Below are 14,001 nucleotides of genomic sequence, written 5' to 3' on the forward strand. Positions count from 1 at the left end.
TGGATACAAAAATAAAGTGTAGGCTTGCCCCCAGCCCATTGCTTTCCCCGTGACCAGTCTTTTTCCAGCCAACTGGAGCTCACCAAGATGTTTTGATTACTCTTTAGTTTTTTGGGGTGTAGTCCACATATTTCTCAGGGTGCCTGACCATGGGATGCTGGTACAAACAGGGTCCAGCTGTTTCTGGTCCTTATCACCTGTCATTCCCCCCTTCTGATTTCCTATCATGTACACATAATTTTTTATTGTCCATTTCATTTTGATGGCAGGATGCCTGTGAGGATCCAAACCAAGCCAGGCAGAGCTGACACTTATTACTTCTATCTCTAAGCAAAGACTCAGGGAAATGAATGTGAAGTAAATGGCTTAAATGCAAATAGTAAAGATTCTGTTCTGCCATCAATTTAAAATTACAGGTAAAAAAATTATATGTTTGTCATTTTAATATGAATTCCTGATTTTAGTGTGTAATTAGATTTGTTACAGTGCAAGTTGTTGAATATAGCAGTTTCACTGAATCCTAAGCGAAGGGCTAATTCCTTTGTAAAACTCATGGGTTAGATCAAATTAAATTTCTGCATAGTTTGATGCCCAACAACCACACATGTCTAGATGTAGTTTATATAGTCCATATATATTGCTTTCATTCTCCATGAGATTTTCATGCTTTGCTTGTTTCTATTTTCTTTGCCTCAGTAAACCTTGTCTTTACTTTGGAGTCAAGTAAAGTTCGCCAAGTACATATTTTATGACAGGCAATACCTTCATTCACACTTGACTCACAGTTTATTTTCTCCTACTCAGCAAGTAAATATCTTTTTCTCTCTGCTGTTTTTTCTCCTTCAAAATCTTTTAAGAGAAAAAGTTTATAATTATCATTATATTGTTATTATCATTCTAGTATTTTGCTTCCTTGGAAGTAAATCTTGTTATACTAATGAAAAATATTTCCTAGGAACTAGGTGTAATCCTTCTGCTCAGTCAAAATATTCTCCTTCAGTTCCATTCCAAATTTTAGATTAAATTAAATCCTTTAAAATATTTAATAATTTAGACATTGATTTTGTAATTTTGAGTTCTTTCTCATTAGCATAATGCCAAAATGAGATGAATTATGTGCTTGTTCTAAGTGTAGGCAGAAGATACATATGTATGTAAGAGCAGATATCTGAATAGTTGAATTTGAAAAGTACCTTCATATAGTAGGAACAGCAAAAGAGCAGCACATCCTGTCATTACCAATAACTCTCATTGAAATTTGGAGATATACATGTAGTCCTTGACTTATGGCCACAATTGAGCCCAAAATTTATATTGTTAAACAGGACAGTTGTTAAGTGAGTTTTGCCCTATTTTCCAACCTGTTATTGTCGCAATTGTTAAGTGAATCACTGTCATTGTTAAGTTAGTAACACAGTTGTTAAGTGAATCTTGCTTTATTATTGACTTTTCTGGTCAGAACATTGCAAAAGTGATCACATGACCCTGGAACAGTGCAACTATCATAAATACATGCCTGCTGCCAAATGTCCAAGTTTTGATCACATGATTATGGGACCGCTGCAAAATCATGTATATGAAAAATGGTTATTATTCATTTTTTTCAGTGTCATTATAACTTTGAACAGTCAGTAAATGATACTTGCAAATATTAAGGTAAAAATTAAGCATGTATATAGACACTTTAGAAAGAACATTGGGCTAGTTGTAGATCACGGGTGTCAAAATAGCAGTGTTACATTGCTGTCACATGACATTTCATGATGCTTTCCCCCTTCTTGGGGCTGGGGTGAGCCTGGCTTATATGTGATGCATCCGGACTGCAGGCTGCCAGTTTGATACCTCTGTTGTAGATCCATCTTCTAATTATACTACTTCCTTACCCCACAGCAAAACAGAAACACACATTTCAATCCAGAAAAAAAGATATGTATGACAAATTGGAGGAGTATGTTCTATAGTCCCTGAAGTATTTTGGATGAAAAGAGGGCAGAACAAGTTTAATGTTACTTTCTACAAAGTCTAGAATACAGAAGAACAATTGAAATAGTAGAGATGCAAACAAATATGCATTACTTTAGTTTGTGAATAAAATAATCCCAGCAATATTGTTGACTAATATTCTCTTTGATGGATTAGTTAAATCTTGTACAGATAATTTGGTCCTTCTCAGTTATGGAGGGGATTATAAGGGGAAGACCTTTAGAAGCATTAGCTGGTAACAGAACTCCTTTGATATGGGTAATGAAAAAGCCCCACAATCTTTTATCTGATGCAATTGGAAAAAAAAAGAAAGCTGAAAAACAAAGATACTGTATATACTCGAGTATAAGCCTAGTTTTTCAGCCCACTTTTTGGGCTGAAAAAAGCCGCCTCGGCTTATACTCGAGTCAGTGAAAAATTTGCCCGAAATGGAGGAGAAAAAGGGGCGGGGCCATGCCGCTGGGTGACACTCGTGAATGGCCCAGTGCCCCTATGAGTTTCCCCTCCCTCTGTGTCAGTTTGCCGCGCAGCGCGCACCGCACCATCCCCCCTCCTCACGTTCTAATGTAATGCAGGGCTGTCTTACGATTCCCCTTCCTCCCCCTCCTGCCGCTCTGCAACGATGTCCCACCTCCTCCTTGTTATGGCAAGCAGCCACATAGCGATGTCCCACCTCCTCTGGTACAGTGATCCAATGATAGGAATCACTGTGCCGTGTGTCATAGGAGGCGGGACATCGCTCCCGCGGCTGCACGGGACATCATCATCACAGCGGGACATCAGCATCATGAGGTGAGTGAAGTATTTCATTGAATACACCGCTAGTTTACTGTTTTTCTTTGAAATAAATATTCAAAAACATTATTGGTATCTATTTTTATTTTTGAAATTTACCGGTAGCTGCTGCATTTCCCACCCTAGGCTTATACTCGAGTCAATAACTTTTCCAGTTTTTTTGTGGTAAAATTAGGTGCCTCGGCTTATATTCGGGTCGGCCTATACTCGAGTATATACGGTAAATGCTTTCAGATTTCCATTATGTGCAGGCTTTATAGAGGTTACATTTATTAAAGAAAATGAGCTGGTGGAAAGCCATGGTCTTCAGGAATACTTTAAGGATATTCTAGTAAAGCATTCCTAGCAGTCCCCTATATAATATATTATGTTATTAAAAAACATAACTTCAACAGAATTCAAATTCAAAAAAAAAGTCGCTATAGCAAGGGTGTCAAACTCAAGGCCCGGAGGTGCTTACCGTATTTTTCAGAGTATAAGATGCACTGGAGTATAAGACGCACCAAGGTTTTGAAGAGGCAAATTTTTTAAAAAAGTAGGTAGGTAGATAGAGGGATAGAGAGACAGAGAAAGAGAGATAAATACAGTAGGTAGATAGGGAGAGAGAGAGAGAGAGAGAGTAGTTAGGTAGGTAGGTAGATAAAGAGATAGATAGATAGATAGATAGATAGATAGATAGATAGATAGATAGATAGATAGATAGATAGATAGATAGATAGATGGAGAGAGGGAGAGAGGGAGAAATACAGTAGGTAGGTAGGGAGTTTGTGTGTGTAGATAGGTAGGTAGAGGGATAGAGGGAGAGTAATAGAAAGAGAGAGAGAAATACAGTAGATAGGTAGGTAGGGAGAGTGTATGTGTAGGTAGGTAGGTAGGTAGGTAGATAGGTAGGTAGGTAGGTAGGTAGAGGGATAGAGAGAGAGAAATAGAGATAGAGAGAAATATAGTAGGTAGGTAGGTGTTTCTGCTGGCACAGCACTTGATCAATGTAATTCTCATCAATCAGTTAAAGAACTTTCCAAAAGGGGGAAAAAAAGGTTTTGCACTCTGCAAACCTCCCAAAAACAGCCTATTTTTTTTTAAACAGGCCCGTTTTTTAAAAAAAGGCATGAATAGCCTTGGGGGGGCTTGCAGAGTGCTCCAGGAGGGGCAAAAAATGGCCTGTTTTCCACTAAAATGGGCCCGGTTTTTGTAAAAAAAAAAAGTATGCATAGCCTTATAGAGGTTTATAGAGTGCTGCTGGGGGGGGGGCAAAAAAGGCCCGTTTTTTGCTAATTTCTGCCCTCCCCAGCCCCCAGGAGCTCTCTGAAAGCCTCCATTATGCACGGCCATTTTGGTGAAGGGGCGAGGCTTCAGAAGGCAAAAATGCTGTATTCAGTATATAAGACGCACCCAGATTTTCATCCTCTTTTTTGAAGAAAAAAGGTACATCTTATATGCCAAAAAATATCATAGATCTGGCCCATGGGGCCACCCTGGAAACAAGGACTGACCTGCAGTGCCTCTTCCAGTGAAAACAGAACTCGGGAGTATTATATCTTCAGGAATGAGACAGAGGCTCGTGTCCGGTAACTCTGTAACCAATTTATTATAACACAACTTGTAACAGTAACAGGATACGACCAGGCAATGGTGCTGGTTGAACAATGTAACAAACAGAAGGATATTCTGTGTAGAGAGGCAGCGAAGCAGCTCCAGCTGGACTGGAGAATTCGTCTGCTCTGGTGCTGAACAACTGACAGTTTGAAAGAGTCTGCCTTTTATAGTTCCGCAGACTCGTGCGCCTGACAGCCCGGCAACTGACAGGCGCGTCTGATTGGCTAAGACACGCCTGGTTGTTGCCGAACTGCCATTCGTAACAGCGAGGACTAACTTTAACTATACAACACTTCTTCCCCCCCAGCTGTGCGCATGCGTGATGTTTGCGCACGAGTAGTCTTGTAAGTAAACAGGAGAACGGCGGACACGCCCCGAACGCCGCAATTGCATTGCAGGCGGATCATCGCAGTGATGTCCCTGTCTGAACTCCTCCCCTCGGGGAGTGAAGCTCCAGGTGACGTCTGATGGCCGAGGAACCCTGAATGGATGACTCCCACTTAATGGTAAGCTGGGCGAAGGCAGCGCGGCCGAGGATGTTGTCGGCTTGTGACTAGGCCAGTAGGCGGCCTCTGGAAGGGGAAGGCTAGGTTTATGTTGGCCTAAACGTAATGGGTTGGGGTTTTCGACTCCGGATTGAGAAGCAACGCTGGGCTGTGATACTGAGCTAGGCTGGCCTGGATTGGAGAAGGCTGGAGAGTTGTGGTTATTTAACTGCGGTTGCGGATTCAGGTCTGGCTGAGAAACGGTTAAGCCAGGACCTTGCGTGTCGGCTTGAGAATTATTTTCTGATGACCGTCGTTGTCTCAATTGATCCAGGTGTCTTCTCCAGGTTGATCCATCTGAAACTCGAATGCTGTAGGAAACGGGCCCTGTTACTTCGGTTATAACTGCAGGCACCCATCTCGTCTCTCCTCCATAGTTTCTAGCCCAAACCAGGTCCCCAGGTTTGAAAGTGCGGGAGGGGGTTGGAGGCCCCAGGTTGCCAGACTGAATTCCTGAATAGACGGGATGCAATCTATCCAGGGTGGACCGCAGGCGCCTGCCCATCAACATCTCTGCGGGGCTTTTCTGTGTCAGGGGGCAAGGTGTGGAGTGCTGTGCCAATAAGTAAGCATCCACCCTTGCCTTCCAGTCTCCACGGTTTAGACGGCCCAAAGCCTCCTTGGCAGATCTAACCGCCCTTTCTGCTCGGCCATTGCTGGCCGGGTGGTAAGGGGCAACCAGCGCGTGGCGGACCCCTTGCTCGGCCAGGTATGTTTGGAACGTTGTGGAAGTGAATTGCGGGCCGTTGTCGGACACTACTGTGTCCGGCAACCCGTGGGTTGCGAACAATCATCGCAAGGCTCGCACAGTACTGTCAGATGTGGTGGAGTGCATGAGCAATACTTCCACCCATCGAGAGTACGCGTCCACAACTATAAGGAAAGTCTGACCGTGAAAGGGGCCAGCGAAATCTATATGTATTCTAGACCAGGGACCCCGAGGCATCTCCCATTCCCGGGAGGGAGAGGAAGGAGGAGATGGTCGGGACTGCTGGCAGGTTTCGCATTTGGCTACCCAGGCTTCGATCTCTGCATCTAAACCTGGCCACCAAACGAAACTGCGAGCAAGGGCCTTCATTCTGCTGACTCCGGGGTGACTTTCATGGAGGCGTTTCAGAATCTGTTGTCGGAGGACCGTTGGGATGACCACACGGTCGCCCCACAGTAAACAGCCTGAATGTATAGAAAGCTCCCACTGTCTGTTCTTGAAGTGCTTGAACTGTGGTGGTAACTCACCCGCAGGCCAGCCTCTCAGGACCCAGTTCAATAGCTGTGACAGTGTAGGGTCAGACCGAGAGTAGGCGGCCATATCGGTAGAAGTCAATGGCAATTCTAACTGAGCAATTGCCAGAACAGAACGGCAAGGAACCGCTTGATCTTCCGTGTCCGGAAGAGGGCAGCGACTAAGGTCATCTCCATGCCCTATTTGCTTGCCCGGACGGTAGCACAGGGCGTAAGAATAGGCCGCTAAGAACTCCGTCCAGCGGGTCATCCTTGGGGACAGGATAGGAGGGGTCGGTCTATCACCAGCCAGTAGCCCAAGGAGTGGCTTATGGTCTGTGAATAGGGTGAAGTGCCGCCCGTATAGGTAGTCGTGAAACTTTTTGATTCCTGACACTGCAGCCAGAGCCTCCTTGTCGATCTGGCTGTAGTTCCTCTCAGCCGAGGACAGTGTTCTGGAATAAAAAGCTATGGGAGCTTCTGAGCCGTTGGGCAGGACGTGACTCAGAGCAGCCCCCAAACCGACGGGGGAGGCATCACATGCTAGAGTCAGGGGCATCTTGTCGCTATATTGCACTAAGACTGCCTCTGACGTCAGCAGGGATTTGACAGCCGCGAATGCATGCGCTTCGCGGCTGCCCCATTGCCAAGGCGCGGATCGGTCGAGCAACTGATGTAGCGGTTCGGCTAGTGATGCCTTGTGAGGGATGAAAGGCGCGTAGAAATTTAAAAGCCCCAGGAACGATTGGAGCTGCGCCTTTGAAGTAGGAGTGGGAGCGTTCCTGATAGCTGCCAATTTAGAAGGGGTAGGATGAATTCCCTGGGCATCAATTGTGAAGCCCAGGAAGTCCACTTGGGGCACAGCAAAGAAACATTTGCTGCGTTTAAATTTAAGACCCGCGCCCCTGAAACGGTCGAGGACTTTCCTCAGTACTTTGATGAGGTCTGAGCGGCTGTCAGCAGCGATCAGGACGTCATCAAAGTAAGGTACCACTCCAGGGAGCCCATGGAGCAGACGTTCCATGAGGCTCTGGAAAATCCCCGGGGCAACGGAAATGCCGAATTGAAGGCGGCGACAACGGAAAGCCCCCCGGTGGGTGACGATGGTTTGGGCAGCCGCCGCATCGTCATCCACAGGGAGTTGCTGGTAGGCCTGCGCCATATCCAGTTTAGCGAAAATACGGCCCTGCCCCAAGGAGTGGAGCAGGTGCTGTACAACAGGGACTGGATAGGGGTTTGCCTGAAGGCCAAGGTTGATGGTCGACTTATAGTCGGCGCAGATCCTAATGGAGCCGTCGGCCTTCACCGCAATCACAATGGGGGTCTCCCAAGGTGAGTGGTCGACGGGCTCCAGTATGCCCTGCGCCACGAGCTTATTGAGCTCCGCTTCAACCTTTGGCCTTAAGGCAAAGGGCACCCTGCGGGCCTTCAGTCTGATTGGTGCAACCTGGGGATCCAAGCTAAGGGATATGGGGCTACCTTTGTAATGGCCTAGCTGGCCATCAAAAATGTCAGCGTAGTCTGACAAGACTGCTGCTATGTCTGGGGGCGTGTCCACAGTAGAATGAATCCCCTGAAGGGAGATACCCAAGGGAGAAAACCATTCTAACCCCAGAATTGCTGGTAAGGGCTTCTGAACAATTAAAGCAGGTAAAACAGCGCAAAACTTGCCATAAGAAACCCTCAAGGCATATGAACCAAGGATAGAGATATGGGAGCCTTGATAGTCTGTTAAAATTGCGTTAAGGGGTGACAAGTGACAACGTTTTACGTGGGGGCACAACAGAGAAAAAGTGTCCCATGAAAGAAGGGATTTTGAGGAGCCGGAGTCCACTTCCATCTGACACGGCTTCCCTTCAATCAGTATATTAATATTGACTTTGTCCGTACCCTGTGAGGATGAGTTGATGGAAGTGTCATGCAGAGACGAAGAAGCTTGATTGATATTAAAGCATTCGTCTTGACACTGAGCAGGTTTCCGCTGCTGCGAGATATATGGAGGAGGTGACTCGATTGCTGCAGAAGGAGTAGGAAGTGAGGCTTTGCAGACATGGGCTAAATGTCCTTTCTTTCCGCAGCGGCGGCAAACCGCTGCCTTGAAGGGGCAATTAGCCCGGGCGTGCGCTCCGCCACAGCCAATGCAAGCAGAGGAGTTTGAAGGGAAATGGCTGATGGCTTGATTTTGTCGAGGCTGCTGACGGCGGGGTTGTGCCCCGAGTCTATCTACCTGAAGTTGTTGTAGATAGTCAGGCAGGGGGGCTAGCTCATCAATTAGATTTGTAATGTATATGTTGGCTGCTGGAGCGGAGGAGGCGTTGGAGCGGTTGAGGCTTGAGTGGCAGGTAACCCTCCAGCAACTGTCATCTGCGCGAGGTAGCGTTCTATTTCGCTGGACGATGAATCTGCCAACTCCGCAGCGCGAGCCTCGTCTATGGCATAGACTAATGTGACCTTAGGCTTGCCCAAAAGTCTACGCCTAAGGAAAATATCCTTCAGGCCACAGACGAATTGCTCTGCGAGGTTTGCCTCCAGATCTGGGAACTCACACTGTGCTGCAGCAACTCTCAAGGCTTGCAAAAATTGATTGACTGTCTCTGCAGGCTTTTGGACTCGCCTGCGGTAAGCGAAGCGTCTGGCTATTTGAGAGGGAGTAGGCGCGTAGTATGCCTGAAGTCCGTCTGTTAGTTCTTGCCAGGTGAGGTCGTACACCGCTCTTGGGGCGTCAAAGGACCTTGCGGTGGCAAACATTTCCGGACCGCAAGCCGTAAGGAAGAAACCACATTTCCTCGCTTGAGAATAACCCTGACGGTTGTTCGCGATTAGAAAGCATTCAAATCGTTCAAGAAATGCCTCCCACGTTTCACCTCCAACCCCAAAAGGGGCAAAAGTTGGCATTCCGGCCATGGCAGTTGGTTGGAGTGTAGACGATCTGACTAGAAGTGGCAGTTGATTTTTTTTCTTCTTCTGGTTACAGGTCCCCAGTCCTCGTCGCCAGTATTATATCTTCAGGAATGAGACAGAGGCTCGTGTCCGGTAACTCTGTAACCAATTTATTATAACACAACTTGTAACAGTAACAGGATACGACCAGGCAATGGTGCTGGTTGAACAATGTAACAAACAGAAGGATATTCTGTGTAGAGAGGCAGCGAAGCAGCTCCAGCTGGACTGGAGAGTTCGTCTGCTCTGGTGCTGAACAACTGACAGTTTGAAAGAGTCTGCCTTTTATAGTTCCGCAGACTCGTGCGCCTGACAGCCCGGCAACTGACAGGCGTGTCTGATTGGCTAAGACGCGCCTGGCTGTTGCCGAACTGTCATTCGTAACAGCGAAGACTAACTTTGGGAGGGCCGCACATGGCCTTCCCAAGCTCCATTTTCACTGACAGAGTGTTCGGGCCACCACAGGTGCCCCTGACACAAGCTCGCCATGCCCACCCAAGCCATGTCCCCTGTCCCCCATGACGTTAAACACAATATTAAATGAAATCAAGTTTAACACCCCTGCGCTAAAGCAACTTATATTATACAAACATTCATATATTTAACTGCTGTAAAATATTATAGTAGAGTTCACTCATAGTCTTATCACAGTTAGCTTGTCATTTTTTAAATTTATTTCTAAAAAAGCAAATATTTGATTGTTAAATAATTATTTTGTATATGGCAAGTAAGAAAAAAAACATTTAAAACCAATGAAAACATTTGGAGTTTGGAGAAAGAAATAGGATATGTTGGAAGTTGTCTCTCAAAATGGTGTGAAGTTTAGCCCCAACTGGCCGTTAGGACCATATTTTTTCCTATTGCTGAAATAGACACAAAATTGAGATAAAAAATTCCAAAATTTAATCCTTCAACCAAATCACACTCCTTTGCCAACTCAGTTCTGATTCCTTATCAAATATTATGATATAGGTCAGTGGTCTTCAAATTAGGCAACTTTAACTGGCTGGAGAATTCTGGGAATTGAAGTCCACAAGTCTTAATGTTGCCAACTTTGGGAACCCCTGATATAGGTGATCTTCAAGAAGTACCAGTTTAATTCTTTTATTTCTCTCTAGGAATCCCATTATTAGCTAGATAACAGCTATCATTCATCAATCTATCTATCATCTATCTATCTATCTACTATCTATCTATCTATCTATCTATCTATCTATCTATCTATCTATCTATCTATTTATCTATCTACAAAGTAATTAAGTTTATTTTAATAATGATTACAAATCATTATTTGTACACAAGGCTCCCCTCGTCCGGGACTTAATTTTAGACGAGAGGGCAGATCTGGCATGTATTACTGAAACCTGGCTGGGCACGGAGGGAGGAGTCCCCCTCGTAGAGATGTGCCCAGACGGATTTCAGGTGCTTCATCAGCCGAGAGCCCAGGGAAGGGGTGGCGGTGTGGCTATCGTTATCCGGGAGTCTTTAGCACCTCGTAGGATCCCTGCTCCGGAGCTTGTCGGGTGTGAGTCCCTGCTGGTGAAGTTGGACCTCAAGGGTCAAGTGGGTCTGCTGCTAACGTACCTGCCTCCCAACAGCGTTGCAGCAGCCCTCCCCTCGCTCCTCGAGTCAGTAGCCGAGCTAGCAATTGAGTTCCCCAGGCTTATGGTCCTGGGGGATTTCAATTTGCCTTCGCTCGGTGAACACTCTGATGGGGCGCAGGAGTTCATGGCTTCCATGACAGCCATGGGCTTGACCCAGGTAATTCGGGGCCCAACCCATTCAGCGGGTCACATGCTCGACCTCATATTTCTCTCGGAGCAGTGGACTTGTGATCTTGGTCTGAGGGGTAATGAGATCATACCCCTGTCGTGGTCAGACCACTGCCTACTGAGGCTTGACTTCCGGAGGCCAAACCCCCACTGTAGGGAGGAGGAACCGACCAGGTGGTTCCGCCCCAGGCGACTGATGGACCCTCTGAGGTTCCAGACGGAGCTTGGGGTTATTCCTGATACTCTCGCCCACAGTTCGGCAGAGACTCTGGTTGCTGCCTGGCACTCGGCAGCATCGGAGTCCCTTGACCGGATTGCGCCACTACGGCCGCTCCGAGGCAGTGGATCCAGGAGGCCTCCTTGGTTTACCGAGGAACTCTGGGAGAGGAAGCGCCAGAAGAGACGCCTAGAGCACCTGTGGAGGTCCGATAAGTCCGAAACGAACCGAGCACTTTTAACAACTTGCACCAAGGAGTACATCAGGGCACTTAGGGCAGCAAAAAGATCTCACATTGCCACCTTGGTTGCGTCCGCTGAGTCTCGCCCAGCCGCCCTGTTTAGGATAACCCATTCCCTCCTGAATAGGAGGGATACGGGGGAACCCTTGCAGGGTAGAGCTGAGGATTATGCCCAATTCTTAATGGACAAAGTTGCTCGGTTTCGGTCGGATTTGGACTCCACCTTTGCAGTTCCAGCCGAGGCACAAGAGGATGAATTGGTAGATCGCCCCTGGGTTGAGTTTCAGGATGTTGCCCCTGGGGACGTGGACAAGGCCATGAGAGCTGTGAGTGCCTCCACCTGTGTACTGGACCCGTGTCCCTCCTGGCGGGTTGCCAACAGCAGTGAGGTGACACGAGGCTGGATCCAGGCGGTTGTTACCGCCTCTCTTCGGGAGGGGCACTTCCCCACCGCACTTAAAGCGGCGGTGGTTAGACCCCTCCTGAAGAAGCCATCTTTGGATCCAGCTGTTCTCAACAACTATCGTCCAGTCTCCAACCTCCCCTTTGTGGGGAAGGTTGTTGAGAAGGTGGTGGCCTTCCAGCTTCAACGGTCCTTGGAGGAAGCCAGCTATCTTGACCCCTTCCAGTCGGGCTTCAGACCTGGTTACAGCACAGAAACCGCTTTGGTCGCATTGACCGATGATCTCTGGAGAGCCAGAGATGGAGGCCACGCCTCCATCCTGGTTCTCCTTGACCTCTCGGCGGCTTTCGATACCATCGACCATGGTATCCTTCTGCGACAACTGCGAGAGGTGGGGGTGGGAGGCACTGTTTTGCAGTGGTTCTCCTCCTACCTCTCGGACAGGTCGCAGTTGGTGTTAGTTGGGGGGCAGAGATCGACCCCTAGGCCCCTAACATACGGGGTGCCGCAGGGTTCGGTCTTATCCCCCCTACTATTTAACATCTACATGAAACCGCTGGGCGAGATCATTCGGAGGCACGGGTTAAGATACCATCAATACGCGGACGATACTCAGTTGTATCTGTCCGCCCCGTGCCAACTCAATGAAGCGGTGGACGTGGTGAACCGGGGTCTTGAAGCCGTTAGGGACTGGATGAGGGCTAACAAGCTTGTACTCAACCCGGAGAAGACCGAGTGGCTGTTGTGTTTCCCTCCCAAAAATTCGACCAGTGTTCCATCGCTCAGGCTGGGGGGTCAAATTTTATACCCCTCAGAGAGGGTTCGCAACTTGGGAGTCCTCCTGGATCCACAGCTGACTTTCGACCACCATCTGACGGCTGTGACCAGGGGGGCATTTGCCCAGGTTCGCCTGGTACGCCAGTTGCGACCCTACCTGAACCGGGAGGCTCTCACAACAGTCACTCGGGCCCTTGTGACCTCTAGGCTGGAATACTGCAATGTGCTCTACATGGGGCTGCCCTTGAAGAGCATCCGGCAACTTCAGCTAGTCCAGAATGCGGCCGCGCGAGTGATTGTGGGCGCACCTCGGTTCGCCCACATAACACCTATCCTCCGCGAGCTGCGCTGGCTATCTGTTGATCTCCGGGTGTGCTTCAAGGTGCTACTCACCACCTATAAAGCCTTCCATGGTAGTGGATCTGCGTACTTGAGAGACCGCCTCCTGCCAATTACCTCCCTACGACCTATAAGATCACATAGATTGGGCCTCCTCCGAATACCATCCGCCAGTCAATGTCGACTGGCAACTACACGGAGGAGGGCCTTTTCAGTAGCAGCTCCGACCCTTTGGAACGATCTCCCCGTGGAGATTCGTACCCTCACCACCATCCAGACCTTCCGCACAGCCCTCAAGACCTGGCTATCCCGTCAGGCCTGGGGATAAGATCACAATCTGTCCCCACCCGAATGAAGAATGAATGTTGTGTACTATTTTACTCTTATGTATTGTTTTATGTTTATTGTTTACACCCCCCCTCCCTATTTTATGTAAGCCGCCCTGAGTCCCCGCGGGGAAAAGGGCGGCCTATAAATATTAATAAAATACAAATACAAATACAAATACAAATCTTAAAAGAAAAACAAAACATAAAAGAATCCTGTCATGCTTCTGGAGCATACTTGAAACTCAAAGGGTACAAGCAAAGGAGAAGAAGGTAAAATCTTGCAGTGCAAATGTGAACAGAATTCTACTTCTACTGAATTGATGCAGCCCAAGCAAACTTTGCATTCACATTCCATCATCTTCCATATGGAAGCTATAACTTCTGTCTAAAATGTAGTCAGAGCAACAATGTTCTTCTTTATAGCAGTCAGATGCAAAGAAAAGGGAAGAAAAGCAGCTGCTGCTTGAAATGATGTCTTCCCAGTTTCCTCCCCTGCACTCAGTTCCTAGTGGAGGGAAAAACAACTGGAGGAGAGAAAACGAAGGAGGAAGTTATAAACTTATATTCACTGACTTGGGATGGGAATAAATGTAATTAAATTCTCAAGTACTCTTATCTGAGTGCATTTCATTGTAAGGTTACAAACCTATAGAAACTGACTGGAAGTAAGTTCCACTGAATTTTAATGGGAATTATTTCTGAATAAGCATGGCCTGTATTACTTTCCTTTTCTTCAAGGAAACTTTCAATAATAACCATTAAATGATTTATTATAATTTAGATTTGGTCATTTCAATCTTCTTCCACAATAGTCCTGCTGGCATAATACATTATATACATATA

The 14,001-nt window shown here is 47.1% G+C and overlaps 1 pseudogene; it reads right to left on the minus strand.

Moving 5' to 3' along the window:
• Nucleotides 1-5,388: 5,388 nt before the first annotated feature.
• On the minus strand, nt 5,389-6,093 carry LOC116514739 (annotated as a pseudogene).
• Nucleotides 6,094-14,001: the final 7,908 nt, after the last annotated feature.

Source organism: Thamnophis elegans, chromosome 11 (assembly GCF_009769535.1).
Source record: "Thamnophis elegans isolate rThaEle1 chromosome 11, rThaEle1.pri, whole genome shotgun sequence".
Lineage (NCBI taxonomy): Eukaryota > Metazoa > Chordata > Lepidosauria > Squamata > Colubridae > Thamnophis > Thamnophis elegans.